Here is a 24572-nt window from a genome sequence, read left to right as displayed (position 1 = left end):
ATTTTAAATCATCCATTCATTCATAAAATGTTCAGTGAGTGTTGACTACATCCTAGACATCATCTCAGGTTTTGCGAATAGAAGCCTTTCATTACGTTCATGATATTATAGTTTTCAAGGAGATATGCACACAAAAAGAAAGTTAATTATAAACAACAGAAAAACCACTGAAGAGAAAAAGTGAGGGAGTAGGCATAACTAGGCTTTTCCTTCCTTTGTTTTTTTTCCTTTCTCTCACTCTCCCTCCCCTCTTTATTTCCTTCTTTCTTTCTCTCTCTCTCTTTTTTTTTTTTACACACAACTGTTGGTCATTTGCAAATATTCTTTGGAAAAAATGTTTAGTCAAGTTCTACACCCTTTTTTAAATGTGATTACTATGTTTCTTTTTAAATTTTGCATTGTAAGGGTTCCTTATATATTATTGGGATGAATTCATTGTCTGGTATATAATTTGCAATTATTACCTGCTTTTCTGTAAGTTGTCTTTTCAGTCTTTTGTTTCTTTTGCTGTGCAGAATTTTTTGTTTTGATGTAGTCCAAGTGTGTGTTTTCTGTTTTATTAAATGTGTTTTTTGGTGTCCTACTTATGAAGTCACTGTCAAGACTACTATCATGAAGGTTTTTCCCTAGGTTTTCTTCTAGGGCTTTTTACAGTTTCGGGTCTAATTTGTTTATTTTGTTTTTAATTTATTTATTTGAGTGAGGCAGAGAATGAAAGGGGAGGGGAGGGGAGAGAGGGAGAGAGGGAGAGAGAGAGAGAGAAGAATATGAATGTCTGCTGATTCACTCCCCAAACACCCTTAAAAGCTGGGAACCAATTCAGGTCTCACATGTGAGTGGTAGAAACCCAATTACTAGAGACAACACCTGCTGCCTCCCAGAGTCTGCAGTATCAGGAAAAGCAAATCAGCAGTGGGATCCAGAAATTAAACACAGGCACTCGGTTATGAGAGGCAGACATTTTAACTTTTAAATAAATGTCTGCCTTGGGTAGAATATCTAAATCCTTAATGTATTTTGAGTTGAATTTTGGGCATGGATATTCTTTTGCATGTAGATTCCAGTTTTCTCAATGTCATTTATTGAAGAGACTGTCCTTTCTATATTGTATATTCTTGGCTTGTTGTCAAAAAATGAATTGACCATATATGCATAGGTTTATTTGTGGGTCTTCTATTATGTCCCATTGTTCTAGCTATCTTGTCTTTATACTATCTCTATCACTGTCACTTTGTAATTTATTTTGAAATCAGGACATGTGATGCCTCCAGCTTTGCTCTTACATCTGAAGATTGATTTGGCGATTTGTAGCCTTTTATGGTTCTGTATGAATTTTACAATTGCTTTTTCTATTTCTATAAAAAATGCCACTGGGATTTTGAGAGGGGTTGCACTGATTTTGTGAGTCTTTTGAGGTTAGAATGGACATTTTTAACAATATTAATTCTTCTAATCACTTAGTCTGGGAAGACTTTTTGCTTTCTGTGTCTTACCTTTTTGTTTGTGTGTTTTGTATTTTTCAGTATATAATACTTTTACTTCCTTAGTCAAGTTTGTCTATAAGTATTTCATAATTTAATATTATTGTAAATGAGATTGGTTCCCAAATTTGCTTGGCTAATAGTTGGTTATTCACATATAGTAACACAATGGATTTTTTAAAATATTTATTTTTTATGTACTTATTTGAAAGGCAAGGTGATGGAGAGAAAAAGAAAGGCAGAAAAATCTTCTGACCACTGGTTCACTTCCAAAATGTCCACAGAGTCAGGACTGGGCCAGGTCAAAGCCAGGAGCCAGGAACTCCATATGGGTCTGCCATGTGGGTAGTAGGGGACCCCAACATCTGGAACATCTTTTGCTATCTTCCCAAGTGCATTAGTAGAGACCTTGCTTAGAAGCAGAGCAGCAGAGACAGGACTCAAGGACAGGGTGCCAATATTGCAAGAGGCTCCTTTACCTGCCAAACCACAATGCCAGCAGCCTCAATTAATTTCTTATGTTGATTCATATCATGCAACTTCACTGAATTTAATCCTTTGAAAGAGTTTGGTGTGGTCATCAGAGTTTTCACAAATATGGAGATTTTTATTTCAGATTTGAACGGCTTTTGCTTCTTCTTGTTCTAGCTGGAACTTAGTCACATAGAAGTGATAAGAATATGCTTCCTTGCCTTGTTCTTTATCTTAGAACAAAATTTACAGTTTCTTGGAGTTGAGGAAGTTGTTAGCTATGTGCTTTCTTAAATATTTATTATTTTGAGGCAATTTCCTTCTATTCAGTTTGTTGAGAATTTTCATCATGAAAGGTTTTGGGTTTTTTAAAATACATTTACTATACCTATTGAAATTATCAGATGGTATTTTTGCCTTTATTGTGTTGATATGGTGCATTACATTCATCTTCACACATTGAGCCATCCTTCTATCCTAGGAGTAAATCTTGCTTGGTTATGGTGTATAATCCTTTAAAGTGCTATGGTACTCAGTTTGCTCAAATTTTGTCGAGAATTTTTGCGTCTATATTTATCAAAGATTTTGGCCTTTAGCTTTTTTCCTTTTGGTGTCTTTATGATTTTGATAGCATGGTAATGCTGGTCTTATAAAACAAGTTTGGGGCCGGTGCCACGGTTCAATAGGCTAATCCTCCACCTAGCGGCGCCAGCACACCAGGTTCTAGTCCTTTTCGGGGTGCCGGATTCTGTCCTGGTTGCCCCTCTTCCAGGCCGGCTCTCTGCTGTGGCCCGGGAGTGCAGTGGAGGATGGCCCAAGTGCTTGGGTCCTGCACCCGCATAAGAGACCAGGAGAAGTACCTGGCTCCTGCCATCGGATCAGCGCGGTGCGCCGGCCGCAGCACGCAGGCTGCAGCGGCCATTGGAGGGTGAACCAACAACAAAGGAAGACCTTTCTCTCTGTCTCTCTCTCTCACTGGCCACTCTGCCTGTGGAAAAAAAAAGTTTGGAAGTGTTTCTCCTCTTTAAATTCTTCGGAAAAGTTTGAGAAGGATTGCATTACTTACTTAAAGGTTTGGTAGATTTCACCACTGAAACTGGTTGTGAGCTTTTCTTTATTAGGAGTTTTTTTTTTTTTTTTTAATTACATAATTTCATACCACTTAAAGACCTATTCCAAATTTTTATTTAATCATGATTTAGTCTTGATGTTGTCTATGTTTTTAGGGATGTATTAATTTCTTCTGTGTTATCTAGCTTGTTGAAGCCTAGTTGTTCACGGAAGTCTCATGGTCTTTTTCATCGCTGTGGCCATCAGATGTAACATTACCAGGATGGAGTCAGAAGGCCTAGAACCACTTTCCTTCCACAATCACACCAATTCAGCAACAGTTCAGGAACAAATGCTCTTGTGAGCGATCACACACCCATTGAAAGGCTCTTGCACCTTGGAAGAATTAAATGGGACTCCTTGAAGCAGTCAAGAAGATTCAGGGCACTCTTGCTGAATACCCTACCCCTAGTAAAACTTCACATGATGAGAAAGTGATACCACCTTCCAACTTGACCCAGGGGAGGCAAGGAGTTGGATTGTGCATCCAGAAATCCTAGTTTTCTCAGAGGAATTCCCCAGTGACTGGGCATTTGTCTTGCCAGTTTTACTGTTCATTGATGGGTTTAGAAGTCTAGATGTCAGGGGTGGTGGATGTCAGCATTCATGGCTTGTCCTGGTACATTCCATTGATTCTCACCCCTATTCAGCACTGAGTAATCAGACAGAAAAACACATCATAGAGGGCTCCAGAATCTCTCATTTGTCTAATTGTTGGATATCAATATTTTTTTATTCTGCTTCCAAAAATTTAACTCAATGCTCAGCCCACAATGGAATGTAAGTAAAACATGAATGAATATGAATAAAATAGAGTAATGGTAGCTCCAAATCTGCACCTAGAAGCCCATTTTATTTGTTGGAACATGTTGGCCTTTGGTTATAATAGAGGAGATAGTTAAATCTTGTAAGATTAGAATCGGGTTTGAATAATTTGGTGGAGAAAATTAACATAACAATTGAGGGGGCGATGGAATCCAAATGGACATCTTGGAGAGTACAAAGAAGTAAAAAAAATCTACAAGCTAGAAACATGAAATGGGCTTCTGGGTGAATGCTGACACACTTTCTGTGACAGCTGGCTGCTCGCTCCCCAAATAACTCCCTTCTTTTCTCTCAAAGTGTTTGCCTCAGTATTCATCTCCCTCCTTCCACCACACTTTGAACACTCATCTTTCAGAGATATACCTGAAAGGCATACTTGCCAGCACCCACATCACTTTCTCTACCTGCTTTAGTCCTTTGGGAATATGTGAGAGGTTCCTGGCATCCTTTTACTTGTTCTCTCCAGTTAGATATGTAGAAGAAATATGTGGTTTGATCTTGTGGGAAGCCCATGAAAGACAGATTATTATTGCCATGAACCTCAGGAAATATTAGGAGGTCCCAGGCATTTCAATGAATATCCTCTGTTTCGTCTCTCTTCGTCACCTCCAGAATAATCTGATTCTTAGTTAGGTACAGTTTCATCCATGAGATTACAAAAAAGAAGCCATTCTCTTCATCATCTCTCCTTTTGGTACTTTAGGGCTTTCCTGCTATGGATATTTCTTTCATTCAGGAGAATACACATGGTAACAAAATACCCATTAAGAAAACAGTTCTAGAAGATAAATTATCCACGTGATTTTGTCAACTCTAATGTGATATAGTATATGAAGACAATGTCCAAAGAATTCATGTTGGATATGAATGCTGCTCAGCCACCTTCCCAGTCCTCTTCTCCTTCCACTCACAGGAGGATACTGTAAGTCTCCATCTCAGACATGTGCATGGGCTTTTCTTCCCAACTGTGTGTGAGTACATATGACCCAAGCCTCCCCCAAGTGGAAGTACATAAGGGCTGACTCCTACCCAGAGACAGGTAAAATATAATGGGGAGCTGAGCACCCAACCCACATGTGATAGCATGAACAAGAAATACACATTTCTGGTTTTGAGTCACTGATGTTTTAATGTCATTTCCACTTCACAACAGTCTAAATTGATACATAGGGTGGCATGTCAAGGGGATAATGAGGACTTGGAAGCCATTAGCTTAAATTTCTCAGTGACAGATATTTTTAAAAGGGTCCCCATCATGTGAGTAAAGCAATACTGGAAAACTAGTTAAAGAAAAAAATATTCCATCATGGTGCTGGAGTCACTTTACCTCTCTGAATGCTCTATTTCACATTTGTTTAAAGGTGGTGGGATTAATGTAATATTCTTTAGAGTACTTGCCCACTCGTGAGTTTGTAACTTCTATACAAGTTTTATATTCACAGCACAATTCCATCCCACACATATAATAGTGTTCACTGAGTGTGGAAACAAAGGTTATCTTTAAAAAGTCTAAGTCCCTTCATTTAAGGATGTCATTTTTCAGCAATATGTGGCAGAAATGCTTACGTTGGCATGGTCAAACACAGATTTTACTTTTCTCTATGAAACAAGCTTTATGTAACTGCAGATTGAACATTTCAAATCTGAAGGTTCAAAATGCTCCAAAGTCTGAAAAATTTCAAGTATCAACAAGATGCCATACCTAGAAAATTACTACTCATCCCTGGATAACTGACTTCTTGGTTTTTCAACTACTTCTGACTTTACTTCTCAAAAACAAAACAAAACAAACAAAAAAACCACAGTGTACAATAACTTTTTAAAAAGATTCAGTTACTTATTCACTAGGCAGAGTTACAGACAGAGAGGAGAAAGAGAGAGGGGTTCCATTGGCTGGTTCACTTCCCAAATGGCAACAAAAGCTGGGGCTGGTCAGGAACTTGGAGCTTCTTTTGGGTCTCCCACTCCGCTGCAGGAGCGCAAGCACATGGGCCATCTTCCACTGCCTTCCCTGGCCATTAGCAGGCAGCTGAATTGGAAGTAGAGCAGGATCTGGCGCCATGGCATAGTGGGTAAAGCCGCTGCCTGCAGTGCCAGCATCCCATATGGGTGCTGTTTCGAGTGCTGGCTGCTCTGCTTCTGATCCAGCTCTGTGCTCTGGCCTGGGAAAGCAGTGGAAGATGGCCCAAGTCCTAGGGCCCCTGCACCCACGTGGGAGATCCGGAAGAAGCTCCTGACTCCTGGCTTCAGATCAGCACAGCTCTGGCCATTGCAGACAACTGGGGAGTGAACCAGCAGATGGAAGACCTCTCTCTCTGTCTCTCCTCTCTCTGTGTAACTCTGACCAGCAGATGGAAGACCTCTCTCTCTCTCTCTCTCTCTCTCTTCTCTCTGTGTAACTCTGAAATTCAAATTAATAAATCTTCAAAAAAAAAAAAAAAGGCAGTAGATCAGCTGGGACTCCAACTGGTGTCTATGTGGGATACTGGCACCGCAGGTAGAGGCTTAAACCACTACACCACAATGCCAGTCCTTACAATAACCTTTTGATCAACATGGAATTGCAGGTGGACAGTGAACGCCTGCCCTTGTTGGCTGTTGCTGTCGTCTAAAAGCAGTTCTAGGTGTTCTAGTGACGCTACTCAGCTGCTTCGTGAACTTGAGCACCTTATATTTTTTTCAGTGTACAACTTGTACATTGCATTTTTAACATTTATGATCATGTGTAAATGTAAGACATGATTGCTTATTGATATCCTCTAAATCCAGAATCAGGAGTGATGGTGATGCCAAGTAACCTCAGGTTGTCCACAGGAGTGGCTGAGGACGTCATTTTTGTTATTTGATGACTCAGTGTTCACAAAATTGCTTCACACACAAGATTATTAAAAACATTGCAGAGATGGGCACCATGGTCAAATCAAAGTGCCTGATAAAGTACTGGTCTGTTTGCAGTCCAACTTTCTATTCATACCCCAGGGAGGCAGCAGGTAATGCTATAAATGGGCAGGGCATTCAGTGCAGTTGTTAACATGCTGGTTAGGATACTCACATCCCATATCAGAATGCCCAGGTTTAAATCCCAGCTTTGCACCTAATTCTAATTTCTTGCTAACACAGATCCTGGGAGACAGCAGATAATGACTCAAGTGCTTGGGTCCCTGACACTTGATGAAAGACCTAGACTGAGTTCCCAGGTCCTGATTTCGGCCTGGCTCATTCCCAGCTAATGCAGACATTTAAGAGTGAAACATTAGGTAAGACTCTCTCTCTCTCTCTCTCTCTCTCTCTCAAATAAATAAAATAACCCCAGTCATTTGCAACAAGATGGAGGAATTTGGAAAACATCATGCTGAGTGAATTAAGCCAGTCCCAAAGGGACAAATATCATATGTTCCCCCTGATCGGCGACAACTAACTGAGCACCAAAGGGGAAACTTGTTGAAGTGAAAGGGACACTATGAGAAACAGTGACTTGATCAGCTCTTGTCCTGACGGTTGATGTACAATGTAATATGTTATCCACTTTAGTATTTTTTTTTTGTTCTAGTACTATTGGTTGAACTCTGTAATTAACACACAATTATTCTTAGGTGTTTAAATTTTAACTGAAAAGTGATCCCTGTTAGGAATTTGGAAAACATTATGCTGAGTGAAATAAGCCAATCCCAAAGGGACAAATACCACTTGTCTTCCCTGATAGGTGACAACTAACTGAGCACCAAAAAGGAAACTCGTTGAAATGAAATGGACACTATGAAAAACAGTGACTTGATCAGCCCTTGCCCTCACTGTTGATGAGCAACTTAATATGTTTTCCCTCTTAGCATTTTCGTTTGTTTGTTCTACTTAATACTTTTGGTTGAATACTGTAATCAATACACAATTCTTCTTAAGTGCTGAAACTTAACTGAAAAGTGATCGCTGTTAAATATAAGAGTGGGAATAAGAGAGGGAAGAGATGTGCAATTTGGGACATGCTCAAGCTGACTTACCCCAAATGGTAGAGTTAGAAACATACCAGGGGATTCCAATTCAATCCCATCAAGGTGGCATGTACCAATGCCATCTCACTAGTCCAAGTGATCAATTTCAGTTCACAATTGATCATAATGATAGGACTAAGAGTCAAAGGGATCACATAAACAAGAATAGTGTCTGCAAATACTAGCCGATAGAATAAAAAAGGGAGAGAACGATCCCACATGGGAAGTGAGATACACAGCAGACCCATAGAATGGCAAATGTCCTAAATAGCACTCTGGCCTCAGAATCAGCCCTTAAGGCATGCAGATCCGGCTGAAAGGCCCATGAGACTATTTCAGGCATGGAAAGCCAAGACACTCTGGAAAAAAAAAAAAAAAACCTAAATGAAAGATCTCCATGAGTGAGATCCCAGTGGAAAGAACGGGTCATCAAAGAAGAAGGTACCTTTCTCTGAAGGGAGGAGAGAACTTCCACTTTGACCATGGCCTTGTCTAAATATGATCAGAGACGGTGAACTCAGGGGGCTTCCATAGCCTTGGCAGCTCATGACAAGAGCCTAGGGTGATTACTGATGCCATAAATAAGAGTGTCAATTTGTTAAGTCAACAACAGGAGTCACTGTGCACTTACTCCTCATGTAGGATCTTTGTCCTTAATGTGCTGTACATTGAGATTTAATGCTATAACTAGTACTCAAACAGTATTTTTCACTTTATGTTTCTGTGTGGGAGCAAACTGTTGAAATCTTTACTTAATATATGCTAAACTGATCTTCTGTATATAAAGAGCATCAAAAATGAATCTTGATATGAATGGAAGGGGAGAGGGAGTGGGAAAGGGGAGGGTTGCAGGTGGGAGGGACGTTATGGGGGGGAAGCCATTGTAATCCATAAGCTGTACTTTGGAAATTTATATTCATTAAATAAAAGTTAAAAAAATTAAAAAAATTAAAATTTGAAAACATATGTTATATATATCACCTCGGGCTGCATGTATAAAGCATATATAAAAGATAAATGAATTTTCTGTTTAGACTTGGGACTCATCCTCTAGATATCTCATGTATATGAAAATATCTCCACATGCAAAATCTGAAATCCTAAGCACTTGTGTTCCCAAGCATTTTGGATAAGGGATATCAAAATTGAATTAGCATGTTCTTTTAAAAAAAAAAACTTGTGAAATATGAAACAGTTATTGGGAGAAACCCATTTTTTCCATAGCAGTCTACATATGATGCAATTAATATGGAGTCCAGTAAATTCTAACTCTTGTCATTTTCCCACTCCCCCCAATCCCATAGTCTAATAAGTCAATAACCAACTAAGTAGTCATAATTCTATAACTGAATTTCTGTTTTCCATTATCCTTTTCCCATCCCCACTGTCAATTTGTTAACCCAAGGATCCTTGCTGGGTGCAACTCCATCCAAACTGGTCTTCTGGATGGCCCCACTGCTCCTCTGACAGAGTAATTCAGTTTGAGTCTTCCTTCATGCAGCTTCTTATGTAGAGTCCAGTCTCCCTTATTCCTCTCCTTTGTTCTAAACTTTTTATGTCTCATTTAGGCAATTTTTGTCTGCATGCCCTTTTCCAATTAAGGTCAACTCCCCTTGATGTGAATTCCAAAACAATTTTGTTATCAGTTTTCATGAGACTAAAGTAGACAACTACTATTTCCTGCTGGAATTCCTGCAACTGATGGTCTTGCAATTATTTACCCCACTCCTGTGTGCTCTTCACACTGCTAATGATATCTTCATACAGGATAAAGTCCAACTAGAGCTTGGCAAAAAATACTGCTAATGATCTTCTCCTTAGCAATTTCTTTCATCACACCTCCTACTGAGCTGCAGTCTCACCTTAGGTGTTAGACCTATTGACCCAGGGGAGTTTCCTTGAATAGAAAATTTTTCTCTTGCTTCAAACAATTGAAGCTTTGCTCCCTGGTCTTTAATATCCTTGATCCATATGTTCCCCTGGCTAACTTTTAATGGTCTTTGAGAGCTTGCACAGCGGGGCATTATTGCTGCCAGTCGGTATTTTCTCAACTGTCTAAGAAGTCAAATACTCCTCTCCTGTATGCCACCATTTTCTTAACACCTTGCCAACATTTATCAAAGGGGATTTTTGTTTTCTGGTTGCTTATATTTACCTTTCACTGGAGTTGAAGTTGCTTGAGGGTAAAGCTTATTTTCATTCATTTTCATATGTCTATGGCAAATCTCTGACTATGTCTCAAACTTACTCCTTCATCTGGAAAATAAACATAATGCTCTTCCTCCTGATAGCTTTAGAGTTTATTAAAGCCAGCCTATGGCCATGGGCACAAATTGGTGTATTCACAATTAAACGCTTAACACTGTGAGGGGGTTATATTTCATTTTATTTATTTATTTATTTATTTGTTTATTTATTTTTTATTCTTTTGACAGGCAGAGTGGACAGTGAGAGAGAGAGACAGAGAGAAAGGTCTTCCTTTGCCATTGGTTCACCCTCCAATGGCCGCCGCGGCAGACAAAAAGGCAGAAAGAGAGAAGGCTTCCATCCGCTGGTTCACTCCCCAGATGGCCGTAACAGTCATTTGCTGGAGCGATCGAAAGCCAGGAACCAGGAGCTTCTTCTAGGTCTCCCACTCAAGTGCAGGGACCCAAGAATTTGGGCCATCTTGCACTGCTTTCCCAGGCCATTGCAGAGAACTGGATTGGAAGAGGAGCAGCCAGCACTTGAACCAGTGTCCATATGGGGTGCTTGCATTGCAGGTGGTGGCTTTACCCACTCTGCCACAGTGTCAGCCCCACAATTTGATAGCTAAACAACATGTGTTGCCATTTTAGCCATTCAGAGTCTATCAGGGTTAAACATTGCAGTCCTATCAAAGGCTGTGCATTGTTTCCTCCAGAAAATCCTCTGGAACAAAGCATTGCTCCGGTGGTCTATTGGAGCACTAATTATCCAGAATTCAAGTTTCTCCTTGACTTGTTCCTCACCTCAACCTCACAAGGAGGACTACAGATCCACAGATCCTCATTTCAATGTTATCTCTACATAGCTCTTTGTTACAATTGTCCATTCACTATTTTCTTGTAACAGGCTGGAGTCTGGGGAAATACTTAAAAATATGGAATTGCTTTCCAACCAAGAATTCTAATGATCAGTGGAGATATAGGTGGAAAACAATAACATAAACAAACACAGGTGATAAGGACACCATACTGAGTGCTCCTGCGGTGATATGATGGCAACAAGAAACAAAGTTTCAAAAATCTTTATAGTAGAATACCAAAGCAAGGCTACATAGAGAGAAAACCGGTATTATAAAACACCCCCGCACCTGGTTGGAGGAGTTGTTATAAAACTCCAAGTCCACTCATCTGACGTGATATGATGAAAGAAAGTAGGATTTCTGAAAAGTTCACAGCAAGGATCCAGGCAGCTATCACTTAATTCCTGGGCTCCAAGGAGAGTTAGGGGTAAAGGTCCTTACAGATTGCACTTGGAGTTGAGAGATGAGTGTTCAGCATGTGGCCAGGTCTCTGGTTGGTTCACAGTTCTTGAGGCCTTCCTTTGGTGGTTATGCAGTATCATGTTTTCTAGGGAATTTTAATGAGCAAAGGGCTATATGCAAGTGGAAATTACATTTTGCTCCACACCTGGATTTCCAGGAATTGAACTCCACCCCCATCCCAGACAAGACCAAACACCAATATGCCATCTATAGGGGAAATAATGACCTAGTAAGTATGGTGATTAAGGACCTACTGGGCCTAGCTATGCTACTCCCACAGTTCAGTGAGTTACTTTTAGTAAAGGCTGACTTTAAATCATAAAAAGAGGGCAAGGGATTTTAATGTAATGGACAGAGGCTGAGAGACTGGGAGACTAGGATCTAATGGTATCTAGCACCTGAATTCAAGGTACTGCATAGGGGATTGGTTTTAATACTTACTTGAATTTTTAAAAAATTATTAGCAAAGCATAGGGTGATTTTATGGGGAATAGGGCAGGGATTCCAGATAAATGTTTTTTAATGTGTAAAAGTAAACTTAGCAAGAAAGACTGTATGTGGAATTTAAATATTAAGAAAGAAAATGAAGGTATCTCAAAAAAGTTCATGGAAAACAGAATTAAAGATGTTTATTTGAATGGAAAAAATGTGGCAATCCATACATATGAGTGGTCTTCAAGAAGTTCCTGGAAATGTGTATGATGAAACAACTCTGCAGGAATTTCAGTAATTTTTGCACCAAATTAAACATACAAACCTTTTGAAGTACCCTAGAATGTGCTTAGGGAACCTGAAGTTTAGCATTGACAAGGAGCTATTGTGTTTTAGCCAAAGCAAAGAGATACTTTGATGCTACTCCAAGATGGTCCTTGTATTCTGTGAGCAAAGAGAAGGCCCAGCAGAATTACATAGGTGATCAATGACTTAATGAGTATAGAGAAGGGCAATATCACTATTGGATCCAGAAAAGGGGGCTAGTACCCTTGGGACTTAAAGATCCAGCTCTTGGCTATGGACTGGGAAAGCAGTGGAGGATAGCCCAAGTCCTTGGGCCCCTGCACCCACATAGGAGACCTAGAAGAAGCTCTTAGCTTCTGGCTCCTCGCTCCTGGCTTTGGACTGGCTCAGCTCTGGCTGTTGCGGCAAACTGGGGAATCAACCAGCGGACAGAAGACCTCTCTCTCTCTCTTTCTGCCTCTCCTCTCTGTGTGTAACTCTGACTTTCAAATAAAAAAATAAATCTGAAAAAAAAAACCAAAAAACTGGGGCCTGGAAGGACTTTAAGTCATGTATCTACTATTGAGGTTTTTTTTTTTTTTCCAAATGCAAAATGATTCATTTCAACTTTTCTAAGTATTCATTTTGTGAAGAAATCATTTTCTAAGGGAAATTCTTATGTGAAGGATTTGCTTTTATTTTGTCTCTCATGCCAGCTCTAATCATTTGGAACTAGTAGCCTATATCATTCTATCATGCACATCAGGGTGCCGGTTAGAGTCCCAGCTACTCCACTTCCATTCCAGCTTCCTGCTCATGCACCTGGGAGACAGAAGATGATTACCCAAGTAATTGTATAGATGGGGCAAGTATTCAGTGCAATGGTGAAGAAGTTAGTTGCTACACGTACATCCCATATCACATTGCCTGGGTTTAAATCCCAGTTCTGCAGACAAAGAAAAGTTGATAGCGTAGTGATGTATGTTGTGGCCACACACACACACACACTCGCACACACACACAGACAAAAAGAAACCAGTGACAAGATGAACCACATATTTGGTATCCCTATTTTCTACATACATTCAACATTTAAGTTTCTGAATAACACAGCTTGAAAATCATTATTCCAGTTAAAACACCCTTATTTCATAGATGGAGGAACTGTTTTCTGTGGACAGAGCTGCAGCGGCCATTTGCATGAGAATTGGTTTCAAAAATAGGGTTCATTATTTTTAATAGATTATTTTGCAATAACAAAGGACATATATTGAAAAATTCTTATCTCAATTGTCTCAAGAACACAGCTTCTGACTAAGAAATACCTTATGATATCTAATTGGGTTAGATGTCCCTAGTCCATCTTAGGTGAATACTATCATTTAAATATTTTCAGTAATTTTCCTTTAACAGACTTTTAAACTAAATGTCTCTGCCTTCCTTCAGGACAACATCTTTTAATTGCTCTAAATTATCAGTGATGTCTGTAGCATTTTCACTGAACATGGATTGATTTCAATTAACTTTCTCATGCGTTTGCATAAAAGCAGTCTTTTTCAATTTGCCTAATTGGATCACACAACCTCTTGGAGCTGAGGAATGACAGTCATTAAAAGATTGGGAAAGGAGACACAATCAAGGTTGTTTACTGCTTAATGTCTCCTTTTAGAGTTTTCTGTCCTGCTTGATCAAGTAAGACCACTGGCAAAGGATGAAGGTGAAAGGACTGAAATAGACTGTCTTGCCAAGGGAGCCCTTGGAATTATCCAGGGACAAATTTTAACTGCTCAGCAATGACCAAAAGGAATTTCTTTAAAGCCTGATCAAACAATCGTCCCTCCATTAAAACACTTCCCATTTTCATCTGCCTGTGCATATGGTAGAAATGATAGGCTCTCAATCCCTGCCTCCCATGCCCTGTTCAATGTCTGCTCCAGTGGCTGAGAGTGGAATGAAAAATTTTAATGAAAACATAGTTTATTTTGGAACAATATTTTGTTAGAATCCATGCATGTTTTTTCCATGCTACACATCTTCATGAAATTTTGAAGACTCTCCTATGCATGAATTCCTAAACATCCTTGCACCAAAATAAACATCTTTCAATTCCATTTGTCCATGAATATCCTCAAGTACCCTCACACATTGCAGTGAGGCCATAGAGATCCGCTGGTGATACTATCCAGGATGTCTCCCGAATGACTGTTGGTTGGGAGAGGAATTGGGAAGAAGATAGGACAAAATCAGGAGTCACAGAACCATGAAGGTCAGAGGAGTTGCAGAAACAGAATTCAAGGTGAGACAAGAAGATGATGCAGAACCCAGAGTGAACTGAAAGGAAATGAAAACGTAATTTGGACAAAGATGAAAGAAGCTTTTACCTGCATTTTTAAAACAATCAAGAAAACTCACTGAAAAATGAATATTGATATTTTTAGATAATATTCTCAGTTGACTAGTTACAAAACAGCCATGAAAAACTATAATTTTAAAAAATAAAAGTAAAAAATATTGTGTAGAAAAGTGTCTGAAGGGAGGAGAGAACTTCCACTTTGATTATGACCTTGTCTAAATAAGATCAAAGTCAGCGAACTCAAGAGGCTTCCATAGCCTTGGAAACTCATGACTAGAGCCTAGGGAGATTTCTGATGCCATAAAAAAGAGTGTCAAATTGTTAAATCAACAACAGGAGTCACTGTGTACTTACTCCTTATGTGGGATCTCTGTCCTTAATGTGTTGTCCAATGTGAATTAATGCTATAACTAGTATTCAAACAGTATTTTACCCTTTATGTTCTGTGTGGGTGCAAACTGATGAAATCTTTACTTAATATATACTAAATCGATCTTCTGTATATAAAGATAATTGAAAATGAATCTTGATGTGAATGGAAGGGGAGAGGGAGCGGGAGATGGGAGGGGTGCGGGTGGGAGAGAAGTTATGGGGTGGGGGAGCCATTGTGATCCATAAACTGTACTTTGGAAAATTATATTTACTAAATAAAAGTTTTTAAAAAAGTGATCCTATTTAATATTCTATGAAAAGTAATACAAATATGCGTAATATTTAAAACTGTGCAAGACCTAAGGAGCCTGCCCCTTGCAACACCAGCATCCCATATCAAAGTGCCAGTTCGAGACCTGACTGCTCCACTTCTGATCCAGCTTTCTGCTAATGCACCTGGGGAAGCAGGGCAGATGACACAACTACTTGAATCCCTGCCACACACATGGGAGACCTAGAAGGAGTTCTGGGTGTTGTGACCATTTGAGGAGGAACTTTGCAGATAGAAGCTTCTCCCTTGCCCTTGTCACCACCTGTCTTTCTCCCTATCAGTCTGCCTTCCAAATAAATAAATCTTTCTTTAAGTGTGTACAGGTAATGATGATTTTTTTAAATGTGCAAGATCTATATTATGACAAAAAGAACATTTAGATGTAGAAAAAATCAACCATAACTTTGGTTAAAACTCAATTTTAAATTGATTTTAAAATTTAACTCTAATAAACAATAAATTCCACAAAAACTTAGCACTTATAAATAAACTACTAAATTCTAAATCACAAGCATACAATGACACAAGAGAAATTAGGACAATTAGTGAGATAAAAACGCATATTACCAAGTAGTGAAATAATATTAAATAGGTAAATTCATGTATAATTTATGTGTGTATATATTTATAACAACATGCATATATGCTTCAACCCTTATATCAAATATAATCTGACCAATAATAGATGTACTTTAATATCTCATAATTATAAATAGAGAATACTTTCCTAAATAGATGTACCTCTAAAGTCAGGTAACAAAGACTGATAATTGTTATCTCATTATTCAGATTTTTTTAAAGACAACCCATAGAAAAACAAGCAAGAAAAGCTTACAAGAAAGTTGGGTAGGGGCAGCGCTGTGGCATAGTGGGTTAAGCTGCCTCCTGCAGTGCCAGCATCCCATATAAGTGCTGGTTGAAATCCTGCTGCTCCATTTCCCATCCAGCTCTCTGCTATGACCTGGGAAAGCAGTAGGAGCTGACCCAAATGCTTGGGTCCCTGAATCCATGTGGGAGACCTGGAAGAAGTTCCTGGCCCAGCTCTGGCCGTTGCGGCCATTTGAGAGTAAATCAGCCGTTGGAAGACGTCTCCTTCTTTCTCTCTCTCTCTCTGCCTCTGCTTCTCTGCAACTCTGCCCTTCAAATAAATAAACAAATCTTTAAAAAGAGAGAGAGAGAGAGAGAGAGAAAAGAAAGTTGGAGAAAGCACTTCTGCTTGTACTACTGTAAATATTGAAAATATATCTAGTCTGACGCAAAACTAAAAATTTAAGTCAAAAAGAAGACACTGGTTTAATGAGAGGAAGCTTGGTCAGTGAAATTGTGATGAACACCCACATCCATTTGATGAGTTTGGTATTTCCACTTACAGAAATCATCCAACAGCCCTATTCTATGGGGTAAAAATATGTGTTAATTACTTCATATGGATTTTTAATTCCTGATTTTCATAAATGTAAAATACTGAGTATTTGTTTGCTAAGACTGTCATAGCAAAACTCTACCCACTGATACACTTGAACAATAGAAATTTATTTTTTCCACATTTCCAGAGGCTGCAAGGCCAAGATCAAGGTAAGGGCAGGTTTGTTTATTCTGGGAGTTTCTTGACTTGCAGCTGGTGCTTTCCTTCAGTGTCCTCAGTGGTCTTTCCTCTGTGTACATGCATCCTTTGTCTTTTTGTGCCTCCAAACTTCCTCCTTCTGTAAGGAGCTGAGTTATAGTGGATTAGAGTTCATATCAATTCCTTCCTTTTAATTTAAAAACTTTATGAAAAACCCTGTCTCCAAACAGTCACATTCTGAGGCAGTGAATTGTTATGGGGTTAAGGATTCAAAATATAATTTCCGAGGGTACACAATTCATTCCTTAACAGACTGTAAACAACCTGAATATCCATGAATAATATGGTAATTAAATAAGTCATGGTACATCAATACAATCAATACTATATAGTCATGATAATTCATCTACTCCTGCTGACTTGAAATACTTCCTATGATGCAGTAAATAAGAAATGTACTGTGTACAGAAGTTATCTATGCTAATGGACTAAAATGACAGAGTTTCCCTCTCTCTCTCATACACACAGATACACACAGTTTTGCTCTCTCTCTGTGTCTCTCACATACACACACACACACACAAACACACATACGTGCTTTTACATTATCACAAGATTGACAGATAAGCATTGATGGTAGTGTTCACTTGTAGAGAGAGACAAAAAAAATTGTCCCTAGGAGTATGAGATGACTATTTTTACTACTTATTAGTTTTTAGTGTGTGTGTACTATTTTAAGAAGGGACAGAAAGAATGTTTATAAATGAGAAGACATGATGCTAAAATTTGTAGCAGGTGCAAAAGCTGAGGATGCCACTCTTATCTAAGAATGAATAAAGAAATAAAAAATATAAATGAGTTTGAGGAAATCAGCAGTCATGACACTTAAGCTCTTCTTTCTAAAGACTTTTCCAATGGTATTGTCACGGTGTCATCCTTCTGATATTTAAAGTAATTAAATTTTCTTCATGAGGTCATGTCCATGTAATATTGAACTCCATAGTAACGTCAGCCCTATTATATTGAGCCGCCAAAGTGTTGCTTCACTTGTGAGACCATATTCTGCTAGACTACACTGCAGACATATTGAAATGAGTAGAATTTTAAATTGACCATCACTCCGCTATGGAATATGTCATCTGTCTCCATTATAATGCAGCACAGCTTTCTGGAAGGACCCAGAGAACTTTTTGGTATTGTTGGTAAGTTTCTATTGTCTCTTTGATGTTGGTAGATATTTAATCTAATTTAATTATCAGGGTTGAGTGAACTAGGTACAGCTGAGTGATAGCTAACTACTCTGTGGAACTGGAACAGTCCAAAAACAAATTACTTCTCCAGATGTGGAGACTTCTAAATAACCACACAGGTGCTGTCTGTGGGTGAAAAGGGAAGAGGCATTGTGAGCAAAACCTGAATATTTTCTGAACTAGTGGGAAGGGCAGAGTAGATTCTGATTTTAAATTTTCATTTATAGGAAGACTCTTCAGTCTATTTTCTATCGTTAATACAATGTTGATCTAGCCATTCTTTGAGCAGCATTCTTCCTCTAAAATATGCCTCTGTCCACTCTCTGATCACTGCAGGTGCCCTTGTTCAAGTCACCACATGTAAACTATAGGGATGCTTTCTTAACTGTCCTTAACGATTTAGTCTCAGCCACTAAAATCCTGCTACTACATAAAATGTATAACAAATACAACCTATCAAATAATCATCTTACAAGCCATCTAAAGGAAAGAATCTGAACTTCTCTGATAGCTGTGCCAGACATTTCATAATATACTTCCTATGTCTTCCTCCATTTCTATTTCCATCCCCCTGAATTTCCTCTTTCATACTTTCTACTCTAACAATTTTGATATATTCCTAGTGTCCCAAATGAGTCAAGTAACTTTCTGGAAAGATCTTACAGGAATATATTTCAATCTAAGTATCTGATAAATTTACAGAGACTAGTATTTTCATCTTATTATTTTGCAAAGTTTTGCTGAAAGCAAAATTTAAACTTAAGCTTTCCAACCATTATATATATATATATACATATATATATTAAGTTTATTTTCATTTAATAGAGAGATTTTCATCTACTTCCAAAGTGGCCACAAAAGCCAGGGATGGGCTAGAAGCAACCCAGAGGTCCTAAACTCAATCTGTGTGTCTCTCATATAGGGTTGGAGAGAATCAAAATACTCAAGCCAACACATGCTGTCTCACATAGCATGCATTAGAACAAACCTGGAGTCAGAAGCAGAGTCAGGACTAGAACCCAGGCACACTGTTCTGATATTTACAGCATCTTAACTGCTGGGCCTAATACCTACACAGGAAAATATTTCTAACACTTTATCAAAAGGATACCTTTTAATGAAAGAATGTTTTACACAATAGTAGAATATGTCTTGATTGGGTTACAGCAATATACTATCAGCAAATTAGCTAATTTCATCCTTCTGTGAGTACTCACTGCTGGGGCTGGCATTCAAGCCTTGGAATACAGGAAAGCAGAATATGGAGATGGCTGCTTTAATTTTAAGCATGACAACTCTAGTAGTTTCTTTGCTACAAACTGATTAATGATTTGTGCATATATTGGGAATGCTTTGTTTTGCTTTTTAGCTAAAACATTATGATTGACTATACATTTATTGACATTGAAAACATGAGATACCACAGTGATTCAATTACTCTTGAGCACAGGTGGTGTAAATGAGTTGACTACTGGCTGGAGGCCACAGGGGTTTCCTGCATGCAATGGTTGTTATCATTTACTCCATTGTTAGACATACAAGTAACACAGAAATAGGCAAGGAGATAGAAACTGAAAATTACTTTTGCTTGCTTATGTTTTTCTTTACTTTAAACCTCTTTATCTATAGTTTTGTTTTCTGCAGTTACCAATATAGTAAATGAAAAATTCCAGAAATAATCACAAGCTTTAAGATGTACCCTGTTGTGAGTATGTGTGATGAAATCTTGTTCTGTTCCACCTGAGATGCGAGTCATCCCTTTGTTCAGTGTACCCACATTCTATATGCTACCTACCCCTCATTCATTTATCAGCAGTCCCAGCTATCAGTCAATCAACCAACACACTATGGCAGTACTTGTATTCATGTAATTCTTATTTTACTGGCCTCAAAGCATAAGAATAGTGCTTCTGGTAATTCAGATTAGTCAAAGAGAAGTTGCAAAATGTTTCCATTGTTTCCAAGTTACAAACTCAATAAGAAAAATAAATTGAACCTTGATGTTGCTACATTCTAACATAAGAAAGAATTCTTTATCCCTGAAATTGTGAATGAGAAAAAATAAATTCCTGTTAAGTTTGCTGTCACACTTAGAGCTGCAGAAGTTACAGCTACAGTATGTGATAAGTATAAGGGCACTTTAAAAGATCATGCAAAATTGAGATACAAGCTAAATTTGGTATACAATTTTTTTAAATCCATGCATATGAAGGATCATCAAAAAAAGTTCATGAAAATGTATACTATGGGAAAAAAAAACTATGCCTATATTTCTTTTTGAAATATTTTTTATTTAATGAATGCATTTTTTCACAGATACAACTTTAGATATACACTGGTTCCTTCCCCCATATCCCCATCTCCCCCCAACTCCCATCACACCTCCCTCTCCCTCTCCCATCTCCTTCTTCATTATGATTCATTTTTAGTTTGACTTTATACACAGAGGACCAACTCCATGCCAAGCATAGACTTCAACAATTTGCACCCACGCACACACACAACATATAGAGTACAGTTTGAGAACAAACTTTGCAGTCGATTCTCATAGTACAACACATTAGGGCCAGAGGTCCTATATGGGGAGTAAGTGCACAGTGACTTCTGTTGTTCCTTTAACAATGAACACTCTTATTTATGATGTCAGTGATCATCCAGGGTTCTTGCCATGGGCTGCCATGGCTATGGAAGCCTTTTGTGACCATAGACTCCATTGGTATTTGGACACAGCCACAAGCAAAGTGGATGTTATTTCCTCCCTTCAGAAAAGAGTACATCCTTTGATGACCCTTTCTTTCCGCTGAGGTCTCACAGGGATCCTCCATGTAGGATATTTTTTGCCACAGAGTCTTGTCTTTCCATACCTGAAATGCTCTCACAGGCCTTTCAGCCAGACCAGGAAGCCTTAAGGGCTGATTCCGAGGCCAGAGTGTTATTTACAGATCATTCTAGTGGTCTGCTGTGTGGACTGCTTCCCATACTGGACTTTCCTTCCTTTTTAATTCTATTATTATTATCAGGCACTTGCTGTTATTTACATGATCACTTTTACACTTAAACCCATCTATATGTTGACTTTGACATTTAATATGATTATTTTAATAGGTAAGATAACATTTAAACCACCGATTTTCATGGACTTAGATTTCAAGGGAGGAGAGAACTTCCACTTTGACTATGACCTTGTCTAAATATGATCAGAGTCGGTGAACTCAAAAGGCCTCCATAGCCTTGGAAACTCATGACGAGAGCCTAGGGTGATTACTGACGCCATAAATAAGAGTGTCAATTTGTTAAGTCAACAACAGGAGTTACTGTGCACTTACTCCTCATGTAGGATCTCTGTCCTTAATGTGCTGTATATTGTGATTTAATGCTATAACGAGTACTCAAACAGAATTTTTCACTTTGTGCTTCTCTGTGGGTGCAAACTGTTGAAATCTTTACTTAATATATACTAAACTGACATTGTGTATATAAAGAGAATTGAAAATGAATCTTAATGTGAATAGAAGGGGAGAGAGAGCTGGAGATGGGAGGGTTGCGGGTGGGAGGGAAGTTATGGGGGGGGGGGGGAGGCATTGTAATCCATAAGCTGTACTTTGGAAATTTATATTCATTAAATAAAAGTTAAAAAAAAAAGATATTGCTGGCCGGCGCCATGGCTCAATAGGCTAATCATCCACCTGTGGCGCCAGCACATCAGGTTCTAGTCCCGGTCGGGGCACCAGATTCTGTCCCGGTTGCCCCTCTTCCAGGCCAGCTCTCTGCTGTGGCCTGAGAGTGCAGTGGAGGATGGCCCAAATGCTTGGGCCCTGCACCCCATGGGAGACCAGAAGAAGCACCTGGCTCCTGGCTTCAGATCAGCATGATGCGCTGGCCACAGCGTGCTGGCCGCAGCGGCCATTGAGGAGTGAACCAATGGAAGGAAGACCTTTCTCTCTCTCTCTGTCCACTCCACCTGTCAAAAAAAAAAGATATTGCTTATCTAGGCCTACTTCTCATCAAGAAATTTCAAATACAGCTTTTTAGGAAGTAATTAGGAAAAGATATTCCAGTTTTAATCTGACAAAAATAGTCTACTCTGAACCATACTTTTTGATGTTCAGGAAACATAGAATAAAATAGTGACAGTGTGGGTTGTGAAGGTGATTGGCAACTGGGTCATTGGAGGAATAGTCAGAGGAAGTAATGACGTTTACCTTTAAAAATAAGATGGTGTTCCTCAAGTGGACTCTGGAAAACATTAGGAACAAAATTCATCATGGAAGTTGCACTCTGCCTGGTGATATGGATTCAAGCAGAATTGTGTTCAGTCCTGGTGCTACTGACATTTTGGGTCAGAAAATCCTTTGTTGTGGAGTGCTGTCCAGCAGGCTTCAGGGTGTTTAGCAGCAACTCTGACTCTACCCACTAGATGACAATAGCACTCCACCCTCCAATTGTGACAACTCATTGTCCAACTTCTCCTGAAGGGCAAAATCAGTCATGGTACCTGCCAATCTGGTGGTTGATTCTGTAATTCCTCTCCAATTCCAAATTAACATGCATCAATATGGCAAATTTGATATGATGCACAGAATTTATTTCAGATTCACATTGGGTTTCCCTATACTGGCCTCTCTGCTTTTCTATCTTTTAAAAAATACTCTTTAAAACTGGCATTCACTTAATCCATCTGTAAAAATAAGTTTCAACAACAGGAAATTATCAATTCAGAGCAGAATGTACTCTGCATAATCCTTAACAAAGTAACACTAATATAATTAGCAATAAAAAATGGGATGTGGGTAAAAAGTTTCAGAGTGCTAATTATCTTATTTGCATAAAAAGGAATCAATCTCTACTGCCTTAAACATGTAGGGGAAATAATGACTCTAACCTCTTAATGATTTTAATAATGTATTTTCTTAATTTCATAAGGACCTTTTGATAAATTATATTCCCTGATGTGAAAAAAAATCTTTAATTTCACAATTCTCTTAACTTTTCTTGATCTTTTTATTTGAAATTCCAGTGAAAGAAATAAAGTAAATTTATTACCTTTCATTTTAACCTATTTCCAGTAGAAATTGAGAATATCTAATCATTTTTGTGTCTGTCAATGCATCATTTTTCTTCCCTCTTATGTTTTTTAACTATTCATCTGTCATTTATCTTTAAATCCACCTATCCATTATCAATCTATCCATTCATCCATCTTCCAGTAATCTATTTGTATATACAGATTGATTTACACTGCTATCATCAAATATGCACATTAGTGATATCCAGATCACAGCATTTGATACTCTCTGTTGCTTTTTAATTCTTTGTAGATTACTTAAAATGATAAATGAATAAATTATTTTAAGAATTAAAATGAGAAATACAGACATTGTTTTGAAGTGGAACATGAATTTCTAAAGAAGATAGAAATTATAAATATCTGTATGTCCCCTACAAGATCTACTTGAGAACAGGATTTTTGCAATTCCTTGGACCAAAAAGAAAAAAAAAAAGAATTTTTGAATACTGTAGAGTTGACAGTGATATATAATTCACACTTTTTGTCTGGGGTCATACTATCTGAGGCATGTCTAACAGACAGACCTCAAAGCATTTGGCATCTTATAGATCTCTTTGCCCAGTTCAGTGTGGAGCCAAGATTACTTTAATTCCCCTATCCCTTGGTCTTATTGCTTTGCTTTTCTTGGGTAGAAGTACTGTATTCCAGCTCTGTTGCTTCCATTGTTTGCAAAGAACATGTTGTTTGCCCATGAAGAAAAATATATAAACACATATTTTCGCATTTATAGAAATAGGTTAAATCAACAATGAGGGAAGAAATCCATCATGTATATCTGTATTCTATAAATAAGCAAGATAATTTTAGCTAAATTTGATTGGTACATCATAGAAAGGGAAACATAGTGGTATTACATTGGCAAAAAGGATTCCAGCTCCTCTGTTTAAGGAAGCTGGTTGGCAGAATCATTTACTGTTGAAAATGGAGTCCATATAGTACAGGTAAGAAAAAGGCATAAAACTTACAAAAGCAAAACAAAATTAAAAAAAAAAAACACTGTTATCATGAGAAAACAGTAGGATATGGGAATTAAGTGCTTGGTATAAACAGAAAACAGAAGAGGAGAAAAGAATTTGAGAAGAGAGGAAACAAACCCATATCCTGGAGGTCTGGAGACAGTAGACATAAATGACCTATTGTCCTAGGAAGTCTCAAAACATCTGTAACAGGAATATAAACTCTGTATCTCTTCACAATTTTTTCTGATGATTTAATAAGAAACATTGATAAAGAATAACAAAAAAAGGGGGGGGGAGAAGGAAGGAAAAGAAAAGTCTCTACATTCACAAAAAGTCCAACAGCATAAGTATTCAAGGTAATAGAGTTTCTTTCTTGAAGGCTAATAGTGTCTTAAAATGGGACTGCATGTGCAGAAAAAAAAATGAGAAATTCTCTAATTCAGTTGAAGAAAAGAATAATAGGCAAGAATGTGAAAGAAAAGTTGAATTAAATTCATAAATTTTCAGGGTGGAGCAGAAACTTTAATTTCTCTCTGAATATGGGATGGTATGTCAATCCTATTTTATTTGAAAATCA

Source organism: Oryctolagus cuniculus, chromosome 18, assembly GCF_964237555.1.
Source record: "Oryctolagus cuniculus chromosome 18, mOryCun1.1, whole genome shotgun sequence".
Classification (NCBI taxonomy): Eukaryota; Metazoa; Chordata; class Mammalia; order Lagomorpha; family Leporidae; genus Oryctolagus; species Oryctolagus cuniculus.
Note: the sequence above shows the minus strand (reverse complement) of the source record.